This window comes from Hibiscus syriacus, unplaced genomic scaffold (genome assembly GCF_006381635.1).
Source record: "Hibiscus syriacus cultivar Baekdansim isolate YM2019G1 unplaced genomic scaffold, ASM638163v2 tig00116954_pilon, whole genome shotgun sequence".
Lineage (NCBI taxonomy): Eukaryota > Viridiplantae > Streptophyta > Magnoliopsida > Malvales > Malvaceae > Hibiscus > Hibiscus syriacus.
The window spans coordinates 214,373-230,924 of NW_024063483.1; the positions used below are offsets into that span (position 1 = coordinate 214,373).

Genomic DNA, 16,552 nt, shown 5'->3' on the forward strand with positions numbered 1-16,552 from the left:
TTAATTAATGAATATGTCATATCCTCCGAATCTAATTAAATTTTATTTAGCTTTACCTATAGAAAAGATAAAATTAAAAAAAATGCAAGATTTTCAATAAAAAAACATGTATATAGAGGGTTGAATGGATAGGGACAAATGAGAGCAATCGTCATCTTAAAATTTTAAAATAATCATATATTTTAGATTTTTTTATATTTTTTTATTGAAAATTTAGTTTAGCTCAGAATAAGTTTTCATCCTTTGTAGCAGTGTCAATATGGGTATAGTTCATCTTCAACCTTCCATCGCAGGGCAGTAGCCCAGTTGGAAACAAGTAAAGAAAAGAACGCGATGGTCAAAGGAGGTCAACAGACAAGACAAATTAAAAGATTCCTCAATTTCTCAGGTGAAAAGCCATCCACTCTGCTTCTTGATACCATAAACCATCCCATCCATATGAAGAATCTCTCCATCCAGGTATAAATTATTATACTATTGAGTATTCACGATGGTTATAATTATATATATACAGAGGAATTAATTAAATTTTTTTATTGAAAATATAGGATCTTGGGAAGTTAGCTGATGACTGATGAGGTACGAGAAGAGCTGGTTTACATGGTGTCAAAGACTGGTGGTCATCTGAGTTCAAGCCCGGGGGTGGCCGAGTTAACAGTGGCACTGCACCATGTGTTCCACACTCCTGAGGATAAGATTATTTGGGATGTTGGCCATCAGGTTATTACATTTTGTTCCATGTTGCTACCTACAGTTAAGCGTTATCTTAATCCAAATATGATCGTTTTAGTTATTGAACTTTGACGTTTACAGGCCTACCCGCATAAGATTTTAACTGGTAGAAGATCGAGAATGCATTCGATTCGAAAAACATGCGGATTATCGGGGTTTCCGGAAAGGGAAGAGAGAATTCATGAATCATGATGCCTTTGGAGCTGGCCATAGTTCTACTAGTATTTCAGCTGGTTTAGGTACTTGTTCCTAGATATTGTTGCGGAAGATGGCTATCGGATAGAGCAAAATCGTAACTGATAATTTGAGAAAATAAAAAATGAAGATAAAAGAGATACAAAATTTACGTGGAAAACCCCTAAAAATTTAGGGTAAAAACCACGGGCAACGGTAGAAGAATTTCACTATGAGAAAATAGAAATTACAACTTCTCTCTATCGACCAAGGAGAAAACAATGATAATTCTCTCTTGATAAAAAGGAGAAAAACAACTCTCAAGAAACTCTCTAAATTCTCTCTAGTATTGGAAGAAAGCTAGAATGTTTTGGGATGATTTTGAAGCTAAATGGGATAGGGTATTTATAGCTAAATCTTAAGGACTAATTTGTAAATACCCTAAAATACAATGACAAATTTTTAGCAATTTTACCATAAAAAAATAATAAAAAATATTATTAAAGCCATCGGCTGCTAGTGTTAGCAGCCCATGTGGTTTTTCTTTCAACAATCTCCCACTTGAAGATTTGATTGGAACAATCATATCTTCACACCATTCTTTCTACCTTGTACCATCATGCTGCTTACGTCTCTGACAGGCCACAAGAGGATCGACACCAAGTAAATTTATCAGTGTTGATTGCCTTCGTCATGAAATCTGCTATGTTGTCTTTGGTATGGATCTTCTGCATATCTATCGTTCCTTCTTCCACATTTTCACAAATGAAATGATATTGAACTCGTATGTGCTTTGTTCTTGAATGAAATGCTGGATTCCTTGCTAGATGCAAGGCGCTTTGTTGAGTTAATCGATCTACGGAATCGGCCAAGAGGGGGGTGAATTGGCAATTAAAAATTTCGTGGAAGCTTTTGCAGAAAATTTAAAGTAATTGCACAGCGATTTACAGTGGTTCGACTTTCTCAAACAAAGTCTACGTCCACTACCTTAGCTATCCACACTAAGGATTTTCCAACAAATTCACTAATTTGTTCTTTCTTTTGAGGCCAAAGAGATAACCTTATAAAATCCCTCAAGAGTATACCCCAACTCTTGAGAACACTCTTTTTCCCAAAGAGAAGATTACAAATTTGCAAACTTACAAGAAAACCTCACAAGGTAAGATGTTTGCACAATTCTAGAACAAAGAAAAGAACACTCAAGGATAAATACAATTGAGTACAAAAGTGTTCTTGAAAGCAAATGAATATTGGATGAAAAATAGGCTTGAAATACTCAAACTTGAGGTTTGATGCTTTCTCTTTGATTCTCTCTTGATTCTAGTTGATTGATGTTTCTTGTTATTGATCAATGGCTCCAGAACTTGTTTAAATACCCCTTGAATCAATTCTGAACGTTGGTGATAATTAGTGGGGATAATAGAGCCGTTTAAGTGTGAAAACAATTAATTTTTCTAGGTGGAGCGTCTCATGCATCGATGCATGATCAAGTATGCATCGGTGCATTCGTGTAAAATTCAAATATTTTGACCGTTGGAACACTTGATGCATCGGTGCACCAAGTGTGCATCGATGCATGAAATGCATTCGATGTTTGAAAAATAGCCTGATGCATCGATGCATGGCTTGTGCATCGATATATCAAATGCATTCGATGTTTTGAAAATATTCATAGTGCATCGATGCATGGAGAGTGCATCGGTGCATGGAATGCATTCGATGTTCAATTAATTCATCGATGCATCGATGCATAGACTGATGCATCGGTGCATGCCTTTGAATAATTGATTTAAGTCTTGTTTTTGGTTCAAAATACTTTGTGAAAATTGTTTCAAAAATAGTTTAAGTACAAATCACAATTTTACACATTTAGTAAGGATTAAAATTGATCTTGAAAAACTTGGAGTAATAATTTGATATTCGGTTAATTGAATCGAATTTGTAAAATCATTTTTGAAATCTTAAAATTCATTTAACTTAATTTGTTATATCGAAATATCAAAAATGTTTTCAACAATCTCCCCCTTTTTGATATAACAAAACATTTGAATAATTTTAAGATTTGTTTAAGAAATTATTTTTGAAATCGATTTTGAAAAACTTACTCCCCCTTACTATAGCACATCTTTTAAATTTTCTCCCCCTTTTTGTTAAATCAAAAAGACTCTATATAAACGTTTTAAACAAGAATTTTGAAAAACATTAGCCAATTGATTTATTAATAATAAGCTGCTAAGATCACAATCAAAGAGAGATTAGTCATAGTTTCATAAACAATATTCATAATAAAATGTGAAATGGCATAATTGGTCATATATCTAATGATGCAAAATGAATAAAATTCAAACCAAATATATTAAAATTAAGTTCAAACATTCAAGCATCCAAACAAACATAAACATTCAAATCAAAAAGTTTAACAATCCAAGTTCTTAAAGTTTAAAACCAAATATCATCAAATAACGTTTAATCATCCATAGCGGAATCGGGAGGAGGAGGAGGATAATGAGCTCTAACTTCAAGAGTAAGAGCATCCATACGATCACGCATCTCCCTCTGAAACTCAGTAATCGTAGACTCCATGGAAGCAAAACGCAGATCAAACGACTCTAGAAAAGATTAGAAATAAGGTGGCGTTTGATCATCTTGCCGAGCTGGTACTTCCTCGTCAATATCTCATAAGCCTTTGAAGCTCTGGATCATTATCAACGTCAGGAGCTGGAGGAGGAGGAGGAGCACGAAAAGAACTAGGAGCAGCTCGTGAAGAACTAGCTCCCGGGGTTTGCTTACCGGTTCGAAAAGACCATAGTCCGGTGTTCTCATCCAATTTCCAATCCGATTTCTTTAAGGATGTGATATTGATTGGGTTTTGGAGCGGAATAGGATTGTCAAGGGAGACATCTAGGCCGAGTTTGATAAACAAATTGCTTAGTAGACAACCATAAGGTAGGGTTTCTACATGCTTTGAGGGAATGATGTTTATGATATCGACAAGCGCACTAAAGACAATATGTGGAAAATTGATTTTCTTTTTTTTTATACAGTGCATCCACCATAAGTCTGTAGTACGTAGTGTGGAGTACCGACCTGCGGATGGTCTAAACCACCAAGAGATCATTAAGTGAAGAAATCGATCGTGGTGAGACCTAAAGGTACTGACACTAGCATTAGGGAGATATGGATATTCCACATCTTCCTTCTCATTAAATAAACCCTCGTCATCTAAACCAAAATGAGATGCGATGGATTCAGAAGTAATAGTGATATATTGTCCTAAAAGATAGGATCTAATCGCTATAGTACCGCACTGAGTTGTGTTCTGAATACAAACCGCATTGGAATAAAAGATGCGGACAAGTTGGTGAAAGACGATGGGTTGAAGAGAAAAGAGTTTATCAAACTTCCATCGACGAAGAATTGAGAGGTATTCAAATTCAAGTTTTATCATAGCTTGTAGAGAAGGAATACGCTCTTCCCTAATATGATAGGATTGGAAGGAGTTCATGTACCTAGAGTACAATTCATCCATACGGTTTTCAGACATGTTAAAACAAGTACTAATGAGGGATGAAGGAATATTGGATGGATTTTGAGGTCTAGGAGCGGGAGAACGGTTTTGGTGAGACCGACTCGAGGATGATTTAGGGCGTTTGAGATTAGACATGGTTAGGGAAATCGAAAAAGAAATATCACCTGCAATTTAAAAACACATGTATGCACAAAATTTAATCCCAAAACTCAAATGAGTCCTCAATAATTCAAGGTTCTCTAACATAATCCTAATGGACAAAGTTTTGAAAACTATTTAAAATTAATATCATAATACGCATAGTTTTCATGAAAACAACACAATTGAATCAATAATTTTTGAAATAATAATAAATTTTTTTTTGAATTCGAAATTTCCAAATAATTTTGAAAAATTATGCGTTTTTGATGAAATTCGTTGTAGAAACTAGTTTAGAATCATCATATAGCCAATGCCAGATAATTATTTCAAACTAGAACTAATCTAAACTAGTCCTAAGTTCAAAAATTTAATGAAATAGAGTTTTTGTGAAAATACCTTGAAAAATTCGGATTGAGGGGAATGAGGAGATGTTTTGCGCGTTTTAATGAGTGTAGCAGGTTTGTAGGATGAAAAACTTGAAGAATCCGATGTTTTCCCGAAGATTTTGAGCAAAAATAGAGATTTGAGGTGAGAGGGGGACGAACGGCCGTGAGTTAATGTTTTAGGTTTTGAGAAAAATGAAGAAGATGAAGATTTTAAACCTAAAACCCGACGGATGCATCGGTGCATGGTCTTATGCATCGATGCATATTCAAGGATGCATCGATGCATTGTTAAATGCATCGGTGCATGAAGCACAAAAATGTCAAAAAATCCGTTTTAAATACTTAAAATGCTAAATAATTTGGCTCTAATGGTAATGGCAACTCATATATCAAAAATTAATTATGTTCAATCAATCAAATTAATCTTCAAACTTTATTTGAACATAAAATTAATTTTTATTAAGAATTATAAACTCCCCCTAACTAATAGCAAGAATACAATCAAAAATTATTATTATAAGCATTTTTTCAGTATTTATTAAAAGTGCTAAATTATTTTAAACACTAAGTGAAGATAGGTCAGTTAAACCTAATTCTCTTCTAAGTGTCCAAAATCTTTCTTTATCTAAGGGTTTTGTAAAAATATCCGCTAATTGGTGCAAAGTATCAACAAATTCTAGAACTACATCTTCCTTAGTGACATGGTCCCTAATGAAGTGATGTCTTATTTCAATATGCTTAGTTCTAGAGTGTTGGATGGGATTTTTAGTGAGACAAATAGCACTAGTATTGGCACACTTGATAGGAATGGTACATACTTCAATTCCATAATAAAAAAGTTGTTGTTTCATCCATAAAACTTGTGCACAACAACCACCGGCTGAAATGTATTCCGCTTCAGTGGTAGATAATGCAACACAATTTTGTTTCTTTGAAAACCAAGAAATCAACATATTTCCATGGAATTGACAAGTACCGGAGGTGCTTTTCCTATCTAATTTGCATCCTCCATAATCCGCATCAGAAAAGGCATGCAAGCTAAAGCTAGAGTCTCTAGGATACCAAAGTCCTAAACTAGGAGTGTCCTTAAGGTATCTAAAGATTCTCTTAACAGCTAGTAAATGTGATTCCTTAGGACATGATTGAAATCTAGCACATAAGCAAACACTAAACATAATGTCCGGTCTACTTGCAGTTAGATAAAGCAAAGAGCCAATCATTGACCTATATAATTTAACATCTACACATTTACCTCCTTCATCTAAGTCAAGCTTTGTTGAAGAGCTCATTGGAGTGTTATGAGGTTCCCATTTTCCAGTCCAAACTTCTTGAGCATATCTTTGACGTACTTAGCTTGATTAATGAAGATGCCATCTTTTCTTTGCTTGATTTGGAGTCCCAAGAAAAATGAGAGCTCCCCCATCATGCTCATCTCAAACTCACTTTGCATTAGCTTAGAAAATTCTTGGCAAAGAACATCATTAGTAGAACCAAATATTATATCATCAACATAAATTTGAACTACTAATAAATCTTACCTTTTCTCTTTAAAAACAAGTAGTGTCAACCTTTCCTTTAAAAAAACCTTTTTCAATTAAAAAAATTGACAATCTTTCATACCAAGCTCTAGGAGCTTGTTTTAAACCATAAAGAGCTTTTGTCAATTTTAAAACATGATCCGAAAAATTTGAATCTTCAAAACCTGGAGGTTGTTCCACGTACACTTCTTCTTTTATAAAACCATTTAAAAATGCACTTTTAACATCCATTGATATAATTTAAATTCATTGAAACATGCAAATGCCAATAACATTCTAATTGCTTCCATCCTAGCTACGGGAGCGTATGTTTCATCATAGTCTATGCCTTCTTCTTGAGTATAGCCTTGAGCAACAAGTCTAGCATTGTTCCTCACTATATTACCACTTTCATCAAGTTTATTTCTAAAAACCCATCTAGTACCTACAGTATATTTATTACTAGGCCTTTCAACTAATGTCCATACTTTACTTCTCTCAAATTGATTTAATTCTTCTTGCATAGCCATAATCCAATGTTCATCTTTTAATGCTTCTTTGATGTTCTTAGGCTCTATGCATGAAATAAATGCAACATAATTACAAATATTTCTAAGAGAAGATCGAGTAGTTACCCCTTTTGATGGATCACCTATAATTTCACCATCCTTGACATAGTTGTACTCTCTTGGAAAAGATACTTCCCTTTCTTCAATGGTTGGATTCTCGAGGGGATCATGAGTTTCCTCATCTTTTGTTTCTTCCTTTGATAATGATTCTCCAACGTCATGTCTAACGTCATTTGCTTGTACAATACCTACATCATCATTAATAGAAGAATCCTTCCTTGGAAGGGGATTATCATCGAAAACAACATGTATAGACTCTTCTACAACTAAAGTTCTTTTATTAAATACACGATAAGCTTTAGAATTTAAGGAATAACACAGAAAAATTCCTTCATCACTTTTAGCATCAAATTTGCCAAGATTTTCTTTACCGTTGTTTAAAACAAAACATTTACATCCAAAAGGATGAAAATAACTAATGTTAGGCTTTTTATTTTTGAGAATTTCATATGGAGTTTTATTTAAAATTGGCCTAATCATTACTCGATTTACAACATAACAAGCGGTATTGTGGCTTCCGCCCAAAAATATTTTGGCAAATTATTTTCACAAAGCATGGTTCTAGCCATTCTTCTAAAGTTCGATTTTTCCTCTCAACAACTCCATTTTGTTGAGGGGTTCTAGGTGATGAAAAATTTGGCTAATAAAATTAGAATTACAAAAACTCAATAATCCAAGATTTTCAAATTCAGTTCCATGATCACTTCTAACACTAGTGATAGAGTAACCTTTTTCATTTGGATTATTTTGAAAATGTGATGAAATTTTCTAATGCTTCATCTTTAGTACTTAAGAATAGAACCCAAGTGTATCTAGAATAGTCATCTACCAAGACAAATGCATATTGTTTTCCTCCCAATCTAGTAGTTCTAGTTGGCCCAAAAAGATCTAAATGGATCAATTGTAATACTCTACTAGTTGATACATCATTAATAGATTTAAAAGAAACTCTTTTTGTTTTCCTTTAGCACAAGCATCACAGATTTTATCATTATCAAATTTAAGCTTAGGCAACCCTCTTACTAAGTCTCCTTGAATTAACCGTTGCAAACACTCATACTAGCATGACCTAGTCTCCTATGCCATAACCAACTATCATGCTCATCCTTAGCAACTAGGCATAAATTAGTCATATCAATAGAATCTAAATGCACCATGTAAATGTTTCCTATTCTATGACCAACAAGCATAATCCGATTAGATGCAATGTCAATGACTTTACAACCATTAATTTCAAATAAGACATTGAATCCTTTATCGCATAATTGACTAATACTCAATAGATTATACTTTAATCCATTCACATATAAACATTCTTAATTTGTATGGAAGAGGTATTATCTATTGTACCAATACCTTCAATGTGACCTTTTGAATTGTCTCCAAAAGTCACTTCTCCTCCATTTTGGCGTTAAGCTCAATGAACCGGCTTTTGTCTCCGGTCATATGTCTTGAGCATCCACTATCAAGGTACCATGAGTTTGAATTTGTTTCCCGTGCCTTGTAGCAATGCTCCTTTCCCTACAAACATAGATTAATTTTTGATTTTTGGTACCCAATTCTTTGGGTCCATATTCATTAGTTTCCAAAATCCTAGTCCCCTTAGGTATCCATTTGTGTAGGATATTTTTATCTTTAGTAGTAATGAGTTCTTTAGGAACCACATACTTCTAATGATTTTTCCATTAGAGGTTCTTTGGGGGCCTCTATGATTGTAGTTTCTAAAACTTTTTCTAACAAAGTTGGATTTTGATTTCCACCTTTTCAAAATGTTTTGTTCCAACTTTATCAAAAGAAGTTTTAAGATCATCAATTTTCTTTTGATGATCATCATTGATCTTTGAAAGTAAATTTTGCAAATCTAAATTTTCTTTTCAAACTCTTCTAGTTTGATTTGCAAGTCTTTGATTTACTTTCAAGATCGTTGTTGGTTTTGGATATGAGTTGTTTTCATTTTTCAATTTTGAAACATCATTTTTATATTTTAAAAACAATTTCTCATAATCCGAAGCCAACCCATTGTACTCCTCAAATAACTCATCATAAGATAAATCATCAAAATCGGATGAGTTAGAGGTTACCTTAGAATCTTCCCCGAATGCCATCAAGCACAAGTTTGCTACTTCTTGTTCCTCTTCATCGGAACCTTCTTCATCGCTCCATGTAGCCACATGAGCCTTGTGCTTATTCCTTGATTGACCCTTTTTCTTCAATTGTGGGCAATCATATTTGACATGCCCCGGCTTTTTGCATTCATAGCAAATGATTGGGTCATTCTCTTTTGGTTCATTTTTGAGGCCTTCGTTTCGTTTGAATTTTCTTCCTTGGTAAGGTCTCATCATTTTTCTGAACCGTTTGGCAAACAATGCCATTTCCTCGTCATCATCATCATTATTAGAATCACTCTCATCTTTTGTGGATTTGAGAGCAACTCCAATATTTTTCTTCTTCTCCTTTTCCTTTGGTGTCTCTTCAACTTTATCAAGGTCCACCTCATCTTCGAGCATCATCTCATGAGTGAGGAGTGAACCGATAAGTTCTTCAAGAGTTAAGGACGATATGTCCTTAGACTCGATGATTGCCGTCTTCTACGGCATTCCATGCTCCCATGTCACTTGCTTGAATGAAGTACATCATTCTATTCTTCCAATAGGCGTAATTAGCTCCATTGAAGAAAGGAGGCTTATTGACGGGCATCGAATCAAGACCGGAGTCGTAATTTGAAGTGGAGGCCATTGATGACTTGGTAATCGATGTAACTCTTCCCGAATCGACTCAAGAGGCGATTAAACCTTCAAATGAGTGAGGCTCTGATACTAATTGTTGAGTTAATCGATCTACAAAATCGGCCAAGAGGGGGTGAATTGGCAATTAAAAATTTCGTGGAAGCTTTTGCAGAAAATTTAAAGTAATTGCACAGCGATTTACAATGGTTCGACTTTCTCAAACAAAGTCTACGTCCACTACCTTAGCTATCCACACTAAGGATTTTCCAACAAATTCACTAATTTGTTCTTTCTTTTGAGGCCAAAGAGATAACCTTACAAAATCCCTCAAGAGTATACCCCAACTCTTGAGAACACTCTTTTTCCCAAAGAGAATATTACAAATTTGCAAACTTACAAGAAAACCTTACAAGGTAAGATGTTTGCACAATTCTAGAACAAAGAAAAGAACACTCAAGGATAAATACAATTGAGTACAAAAGTGTTCTTGAAAGCAAATGAATATTGGATGAAAAATAGGCTTGAAATACTCAAACTTGAGGTTTGGTGCTTTCTCTTTGATTCTCTCTTGATTCTAGTTGATTGATGTTTCTTGTTATTGATCAATGGCTCCAGAACTTGTTTAAATACCCCTTGAATCAATTCTGAACGTTGGTGATAATTAGTGGGGATAATAGAGTCGTTTAAATGTGAAAATAATTAATTTTTCTAGGTGGAGCGTCTCATGCATCGATGCATGATCAAGTATGCATCGGTGCATTCGTGTAAAATTCAAATATTTTGACCGTTGGAATACTTGATGCATCGGTGCACCAAGTGTGCATCGATGCATGAAATGCATTCGATGTTTGAAAAATAGCCTGATGCATCGATGCATGGCTTGTGCATCGATGCATCAAATGCATTCGATGTTTTGAAAAATATTCATAGTGCATCGATGCATGGAGAGTGCATCGGTGCATGGAATGTATTCGATGTTCAATTAATTCATCGATGCATCGATGCATAGACTGATGCATCGGTGCATGCCTTTGAATAATTGATTTAAGGCTTGTTTTTGGTTCAAAATACTTTGTGAAAATTGTTTCAAAAATAGTTTAAGTACAAATCACAATTTTACACATTTAGTAAGGATTAAAAATTGATCTTGAAAAACTTGGAGTAATAATTTGATATTCGGTTAATTGAATCGATTTTTGTAAAATCATTTGTGAAATCTTAAAATTCATTTAACTTAATTTGTTATATCAAAATATCAAAAATGTTTTCAACACGCTTTGACTGTTACAAAACAGAGAGACATACTCTTGATTGTGCTCAAACTCCTCCAATAGCATCTTCAACCAAATTGCTTCTTTACTGGCTTGTGTAGCTGCTACATATTCTGCCTCTGTTGTGGATGTAGCCACAACTGACTGCAATTTTGAAACCCAGCTTACAGCTCCACCAGCAACTTTAAACACATATCCTGTAGTAGATTTGCTTTTATCCAAATCCCCTGCATAGTCAGAATCTACATACCCATTGATTAGTAAGTTTGATCCTCCGTAACATAATGCAACATTTGAGGTCCCTTTGATGTATCTCAGGATCCTCATTACTGTATTCCAATGCTCTTTGCCTGGATTCGCCATGTACCGACTAACCACTCCCACTGCTTGTGCAATGTCTGGTCTTGTGCATATCATAGCGAACATTAAACTTCCCACTGCTGATGTATACGGTACTCGAGACATCTCCATCCTCTTTTCTTCACTGCTAGGACTCATACTTGAGGATAATTTGAAGTTAATAGGAAGAGGGGTAGAAATTGGCTTACAATCTTGCATGCTGAATCGTGACAAGATCTTCTTCAAGTAATTCTTTTGTGAAAGCCAAATCTTCCTATTACTTCTGTCTCGGTGAATTTGAATCCCTAGAATCTTGTTTGCTGATCCCAAGTCCTTCATTTCAAATTCCCTAGCCAGTTGTGCCTTTAATTCTTCAATATGATGTTTGTTGGGTCCTGCAACCAACATGTCATCCACATACAACAACAATATAACAAAATCGTTATCACCAGACCTCTTGAAATAAGCGCAAGGGTCTGCATTAAGTTTGTTGTATCCAAGGCACATAATGAAGGAATTAAATCTCTTATACCAATAACTCGGCGCCTGCTTTAGACCGTACAGAGATTTGTTCAACCTGCAAACCAAGTTCTTCTTTTCTTCTTCTTCAAAACCTTCAGGCTTAAGCATATAAATTTCTTCTTCAAGATTTCCATGAAGAAAAGTTGTTTTAACATCTAGCTGCTCTAGATGTAAGTTCAATGTAGCACACATTGCCAAAACTACTCGAACTGTTGTTAGTCGAACCACAGGAGAAAATATTTCATTGAAATCGATACCTTCTTTCTGAGCATATCCTTTGACCACCAATCTTGCACGATACCTCTCCACTTGATCGTCACCATTTCGCTTGATTTTGAAGACCCATTTGTTACCAATTGACTTCCTTCCTTGTGGTAATGGCACAAGGTCCCATGTATTATTTTTATGAAGGGCTTTGATTTCTTCTTGCATCGCCATCATCCACAGTGAAACATCTGAGCTGTTTATTGCCTCCTGGTATGTTGATGGCTCACCGTCCTCTGTTAAAAGGCAGTATGCAATATTACCTTCTATAATATAATCTGAGTGCCAATTGGGACGTCTTCTCACACGATCTGATTGACGAGTTGTTGGAGTTTCAGAACTCTCTGGTTCTTGTTCATCATGTGCTGGTTCTGCTTCAGAAGAATCTCCTTGTTCAACCTCCTTTTCCACATGTATATGTGTACTCTCTGACTTTTCAGCGCTATCATCGTCTTCTTTTCTTTGTAGTTTATCTTCTACAAAGATAACATCCCTGCTAATGATCACTTTGCGAGCAGTGGGATCCCACAAGCAATACCCCTTTACTCCATCAGCATACCCCAAGAATTTGCATTTCCTGGATTTTGGATCCAGCTTTGAAATTTCTTGGGCGTTGTACATCACGTACACAATACTTCCAAATACATGGAGGTTTGAATAATCAACTGGTTTACCAGTCCACATCTCCATTGGTGTCTTTAGCTCTATTGCAGTTGATGGAGCTCGATTCACCAAATAACAGGCGGTATTGACTGCTTCTGCCCAGAATGATTTTTATAGGTCTGCATCCCATAATATTGCTCTTGTTCTTTCTAACAAGGTTTTGTTCATCCGCTCTGCCACTCCATTTTGTTGAGGAGTGTTCGCCACTGTGAACTGTCTTTTGATGCCTTCTTTCTTGCAAAAGTCATCAAATTCTTCGCTTGTGTATTCTCCTCTATTATCTGTTCTGAAACACTTGATCTTATTTCCAGAATCAAGTTCCACCCGCGCTTTGAAGTTTTTGAAAGTGGAAAACACATCTGACTTCTTCTTAATAGGGTACACCCAACATCTCCTGGAGTAGTCATCAATAAATGAGACAAAGTATTTTGCTCCGCCTAGGGATGTAACTGGTGCTTGCCATACGTCAGAGTGAACCAATTCTAGAACACTTTTGCCTCTAGAATTTGATGTGTTGAATTTCAACCGGTGATGCTTACTTGTTATGCAATGCTCACACAAAGGAAGTGATACATTTGTTAAGCCTGGAAGTAGCTTTTGCTCCATAAGGACTTTCATTCCTTGTTCTGACATGTGTCCAAGTTTCTGATGCCATAACATTGCCGAATCTGAACTACATGAGGCAAGATAGGCTTCTGCTTCTACCAAAGTCTCTTCCTTCAGCATGTACAAGTTTGCAGTTATCTTTTCACCTTTCAGCACCACAAGCGCTCCACGTAATACCTTCATGATTCCTTTTCGTGTTTCAATCTTGCTTGCATTATTATCCAACAATTTGTAGGATAATAAATTTTTCTTCAGGCCTTTTACGTGCCGCACATCTCGAACAACTTTAATTGTTCCGTCATACATCTTTAATTTGATGGTTCCCACGCCAACGATCTCTAAGGCATGATCATTGCAACTATAAATAGATCCTCCTGAGACAGGTTCATAATGATGGAACCATTCTCTTCTTGAAGTCATGTGATATGTTGCTCCTGAATTAATGAGCCATATATCTGCAAATCGTTTTCTTCCTTCCACGGTGGTTGATGCTTCACAGCATAGAGCATCTCCATCATCTGAAGTGTTTGCGGTATTGCCTTGTGGATTGGAGTTTTTATTTAGACTCCAACAATCCTTCTTCAAGTGACCCTTCTTTCCACAGTTGTAACACTTTAAATTCTTCTTGCTCCTCGACTTCGATCTACCATGTTTGTGACTGCTGCTTTGGCCACGTTCTATTGATCTCCCTCTCATCGTTGTCATCATTGTCAACGCTTCTGCTTGTTGCAGATTTACTTGTCTGTCTTCTTTGTTCTTGCGCCGATTTTCTTCTTGTAGAACAGCAGCTGCAACATCATCGAAGACTAAACTGGTGACATTACTGTTTGTCAAGTTGATGATGAGTTGATCGTATGAATCCAATAGACTTTGAAGTAGAAGTTCAGCACGTTCTTGTTCTCCTATTTTACAGCTTAAGGATGTAAGCTGAGAAAATAAGGTGTTCAGTGTATTTAAGTGCTCGTCACTGAAGTAGATTCTGGCATACGGAGAGTGTACAATTCCTCTTAAGGAAAATTTTATTGTGCAACGATGTAACCTCGTACAATTTGGTGAGATGATCCCATATCTCCTTAGTTGTCTTCTTCTCCTCGATGCTTGACAATACTTCATCTGCTAATGCTAGATGAAAGTTTGTCATAGCATTCCCGTCCATCTCGTTCCATTTGATGTCATCTGTGAAATCCACCGGCCTTTCACTGATTAGCCGCTAGACACCCGTCTTTTCTCAGGATGGCCTTCATCTTTAATTTCCACAATGAGAAATTTCTCCCATTGAACTTTTCAATATCAAATTTCGTTGCCATAGCTTCTTTTACGGATAGCTCCCACTATTTCACTATCGTGAATAGTTCTCTGGAACCTTCAAAAAATGGGTAATAACTTCTTACTTTCTTATGTTGGAGGATCCACCTTTTGGTGGCAACCACAAAGACAATAAGCAGATATTACACACTTCAATCTAGCTCTGATACCAATTGTTGCGGAAGACGGCTATCGGATAGAGCAAAATCGTAACTGATAATTTGAGAAAATAAAAAATGAAGATAAAAGAGACACGAAATTTACGTGGAAAACCCCTAAAAATTTAGGGTAAAAACCACGGGCAACGGTAGAAGAATTTCACTATGAGAAAATAAAAATTACAACTTCTCTCTATCGACCAAGGAGAAAACAATAATAATTCTCTCTTGATAAAAAGGAGAAAAACAACTCTCAAGAAACTCTCTAAATTCTCTCTAGTATTGGAAGAAAGCTAGAATGCTTTGGGATGGTTTTGAAGCTAAATGGGATAGGGTATTTATAACTAAATCTTAAGGACTAATTTGTAAATACCCTAAAATACAATGACTAATTTTTAGCAATTTTACCATAAAAAAATAATAAAAAATATTATTAAAGCCATTGGCTGCTGTGTTAGCAGCCCATGTGGTTTTTCTTTCAACAGATATAACATTCATTATCACATCAATTATCATCTGCTAATGCTTGTTTTGTTCCAGGTATGGCAGTTGGAAGAGATTTGTTGGGGAAGAACAATCATGTAGTTGCAGTAATAGGCGATTGAGCAACGACTGCTGGAATGGCATTTGAAGTAATGAACAACGCTGGTTATCTTGACTCAAATCTCATCATCATCCTGAATGATAACAAACAAGTCTCGTTGCCGACTGCCACGGTCGATGGTCCGGCTCCCCCTGTTGGAGCTCTTAGTAAAGCTCTAAAAAAGCTGCATTCGAGCAGGGAATTTCGCCATCTACGTGAGGCTGCAAATGTATCAAAATTGAACCTTTGGAACCCCATACATTCTTATGATAACTCTGCATAAAACTAGCTTATTTAAGTTATTTTGACATGTTCACGGGGCATTACGAAGCATATCGGAGGGCAGAACATGAAATCACCGCCAAATTCAATTCATATGTGAGAGGAGCGGCCGGTGGTTCTGAGGCTAGCCTATTTGAAGAACTGGGACTATACTACATTGGTCCAGTTGATGGTCATAATGTATATGTGTTGAATGAAGTTAGGTCCATGCCAGCCACAGGGCCTGTCCTCATTCATGTCAACACCAAGAAGGGAAATGGATATGCCCCTGCTGAGACTGCACCCGATAAAATGCATGGTGAGTGCTATTCAACACTATATTACTAGGACTCGAAATGAGTGTCTAGTCCTGTAAATAAACAAAACGTTCAGTGAACCGTTCATGAACCGTGCGGCGGGATGTTCGTTTATGTGCGTTTATTTATTAAATGAACGAACATGAACAAGATTTTGCGTTCATTTAATTAAATAAACGAACATGAACAAATGGCTCGTTCGTTCATTTACGTTCGTGAACGTTCGATTATATGTTCGTTCATTTATGTTCATTTATGTTCGTTCATTTATGTTCGTTTATTTATGTTCGAACATAGGACAAGTTGAATATGTTACGAAGATTATTGAAGTTGTTTGGATTTTAAGAAGATTATTTTGTTGAACAAATTAACTTTAAGACTTTATTATGTTCATATAACTTATTTATGATTTATGTATGTTTTTGTCGT

At 35.8% G+C, this 16,552-nt stretch overlaps 1 pseudogene; it reads left to right on the forward strand.

Moving 5' to 3' along the window:
* Positions 1 to 573: 573 nt before the first annotated feature.
* On the forward strand, positions 574 to 16,160 carry LOC120189386 (annotated as a pseudogene).
* Positions 16,161 to 16,552: the final 392 nt, after the last annotated feature.